Source organism: Siphateles boraxobius, unplaced genomic scaffold (assembly GCF_051911475.1).
Source record: "Siphateles boraxobius isolate OS27281-9 unplaced genomic scaffold, OSU_SipBor_1 5, whole genome shotgun sequence".
In the NCBI taxonomy this organism is placed as follows: domain Eukaryota; kingdom Metazoa; phylum Chordata; class Actinopteri; order Cypriniformes; family Leuciscidae; genus Siphateles; species Siphateles boraxobius.
In genome coordinates this window covers 34,188,122-34,191,876 of record NW_027509141.1, presented here as the reverse complement: position 1 = coordinate 34,191,876, position 3,755 = coordinate 34,188,122, and positions in this window count along the sequence as shown.

Below are 3,755 nucleotides of genomic sequence, written 5' to 3'. Positions count from 1 at the left end.
ATCGTTTGTGGTTTACTATCTTTCAATCCTTCCTGGAGTTGGGTTTACATTTAGCTGGCCCATCCCACCAGATATATTCTCCAAAACTACCACAAATAACACAAATTCCCCCAAAAAATGCTTTATCACATTTTATTATAACAGGTTTACTTAACCTGCCTGTTTGTCTGGCTTTTTCATGGTCAACATTTGTTGCTATATAGTTAGCTTCACATTTTGTCATTAGATTAGTCTCAATTCTAATAATACCTCTTTGATTATGTATTTCCACTAACTTGAACAGCTCTTCTTTATCTTGTTGAAAATTTTCTTGTTTAATTTATCTTTTTTTCTTTTCATTTCTTACCCAGGACCAAATTCCTCTTATTCCAGTAGCCATTTTCAGCTAATTCAACTGTATGTTTATCAATTATCTTAATTATTTTATCTTTCTTAGTAATTAAATCTTTAAATGGTTTATTTGTATTTTTGATGTCCAACCTGATCCAGACGTCGTCTCCTACTTGGCAACAGTCTTCTCGTTGCTATTCCTTTAATGCAGTCTTTCGTTTGATCTCTGTAAGATTAACATATCACATTAGTTCTTCAATATGTTGGTCCCATTTGTCATTATTGCAGTTGGCTCTGATCCAGCTCTTGAGACTGCCCACTTCCCTTTCCGCGATACCATTGCTTTCCGGAGCATATCTCAAGGCCTTTGTTAAAACTAAATGTTTCCCAGTTAGAAAATCTTCAAACTGTTTTCCAACAAAATATGTACCATTATCAACACGTACACTCTCAGGACGGCCCCAAGCAATCATTAACTCTTCGATGGATTTAATTATTGCATTTGCTTTTGTTTCTTTTAAAGGTTTTGCCCAAATTCGCCCTGTAAATCCATCCACTGCCACTAATAAGTATTTATTACCTGCTTTAGACCTAGGGTTTAGTGGTCCCGCAATATCTAAAGACCATTCTTGATTTATTCTATTTGGGGTAATAGTTCCATAATCACTTCTTATTGTCTTATTATAGCCTTTTCGCATGCAGCTTTCACAGTTGAATCTTATATCCCTATACTTATGTCTCCAATTAGAAATATGTATCTTATTATCTGTCATAACTTTACTGACCAAATTTACACTTGGATGTCTAATTTGGTCATGTATTTTCTGTAATACGTTCTCTTCTGTTTCTTTAATTATCACTATCCGTCTCATGCGTGGTAGCTTGTCAGCTTCATTATTACCTCTTGCGAGCTCACGGTCTTCCTTGGAATGTCCTGGTTGATGGATAACTGTAAGGTCAAAATCGCCTATCATTTCCTGAATTTCTTGCCATAGTGTTGCGTGTTCAATTGGCTTGCGTTTCGATTTGGTATAACCATTTTCTTTCCAAGTTTGTAAATTTTCATTTATTCCTGTTGCAACATAATTGCTATCCGTAACTATTATAGCCTGTGAAATTCCAAGGTTTCTCAGTGTTTGGAGTGCTTTTGCAACCCCCATTAACTCAGCGTACTGAGCCGTACCTTGCGTGACTCCCTTTTCTGACATCCTGACCTTATTGCCTTGCTTCACAATGAAAGCCCAGTGAGCCTCTTTGTCTGTGGTCGTTTTAGAACCATCAGTGTAAACTACTGTGTTTTTATATAAGTCCACTTTCTTTTTCTGACATTTTTTTAACTCCTTATGCCTAATTATTAAATCTGGATCTAGGAGCATACTTTCCCATCGCTGCCATCTAATATTTTGCGCACGAGCATCTTTAACTTTATTTTTGGAAAGATGAGCCAATACTGCTGTTTTTGTGTTAATAATTATTTTCTGGCCCCGTGCCAGTCCTTTCAACTCAGAGTATCTTTTGCTAAGAGCTGCAAGCTGCTTTTCAACACAAGTGAATTTACTTTCTGGATTTTCCCAACTTCCAGACCTAATAGGTATGTTACTTTTTTCATTCCTCACTATTAATTCATAACCTATCTCGTCTGTTTCCAAATCAGCTTCTAAATTTTTCTCATCATCTCTTCCTTCCATCTGTCCTGAATTTAAAATAGCTGCTTTTAGTTCGTGCAAAGCTTCCTCTGCTTGTTCGGTCCAATTTAAACGTCCACCTTTTATGGTTTTATGGATGGGTTTTGCCATTTGGCTAAAGCGAGGGATTAAGTCTCTTACATATCCCATTAATCCCATTGTTTGCTGGACTTGTCTAACTGTTTTCGGTGTCTCAAGTTGGTTTACTCGGTCTTTCATAGACTGAGTAACCCCTCGATTTCCTGCAGAAATCCCAAAACCCAAAAATTCAACCATATTAGTCATTAGTTGGGTCTTTTTTATATTTATTCTCAAACCTGCTTCCGCAAGTCGTTTCAATACTTCTTTCACAGTTTTTACGTGTTCTTCTTCTTCGTTAGAAACTATCAACACATCGTCGATGTAGATTTCAATCTCTAAATCTTTCAGAATTTCTTGCATAAATGCTTGAAATACTACTGAGGAATTTGAATAGCCTTGCGGTAATCTTTGATAAACATAATGTTTATTGTTCACAGTAAATGCAGTTTTTTCTTGACTTTCCTTTGCTAGAGGTATGGACCAAAACCCATTCGATAAATCGATTTATGAGAAAAATCGACCTTCTCTTATTTTTTCAACTGTGTCTCGTGCATTAATCAAATAACGCCTATCCGGCTTCGTTACTCTATTTAAAGCTTTAAAATTCGTGACCAATCTAAATGTTTTATCAGGTTTGGCACTAACTGTATTGGGCTATTGGTAATGGCTCCCTTTACCTCCCTAATAATTCCTTGCTCCTCTAACTCTAGTATTGTTTGTATTAGTTCTGCTATTCCTTTTTTATTAATCGGGTATTGTCTTTGGGGTTTATGGATTCCTCCCTCAATAACATGTGCAAATTTATCACTTACTTTCCCGCAGTCATTTTTACTTCTCCCATATGGGGTTTTCCTTAATTCTGACATTAACTGCTTCTTTGCCCACTGTGAACCCTTCATTTCTGTTTCTATTCTTTATAATTCTTGCTCATAATTCACCTCTTTCAATCTTAAAATCTTTTTCAGGTCTTTTGCGGCTAATACATTTTCAGAACCTTTAATCATAGCAATTCCATATCTTTCCCCTGTCTTTTCCATTTTTACTTGTCCGTCATATGTTTGTACATGAATTGTACCGTTTTCTTCTAATGGCTCAGCTGAAATTGAGATTTCAGCCCCCGTATCAATTAAATAATTTGTTCCCTGAATATCAATATATACATTTTCATTTTCCTCCTTTACTCTGGGGCTACAAAGTCTCTTTTTCAGCTGACCGGCTAAACTTCATTCTGTGTCAGAGTCAATCCTCTCCTTCTTAACAGCTTTGTCTATTCTCTCCTTTTTAGGTTGAGAATTTTTCTCTGTCTTCTTAATTACCTTATTACTCCGATTTTTTTTTGTTGAGTTTTCTGTTTTGTTCTTACGGTCTTCTATTACTTTAACTCTTTCTGCGGGAGTCATATCTTCCCACTTTTCTGCTGGAATAAAGCCTGTCTTTCGTGGAGTTCCCAAGCTCCTTTTTCCCGTTGGTTTTTCGTGTATTACTTTCCTTGCGGTGTTAAAAATCTGCCTATTTCCAGAAAACGTATGTATTTTCCTCTGGAAATACATACGTTTCGCTCTGGAATCCTGCGTCATTCTTTTTAAACCCCTCATGCTTATTTAGCTGAAATCTATTATTTTTAAATTTCTTTTTGATCTGTAGTCCTTGATTTTGTTT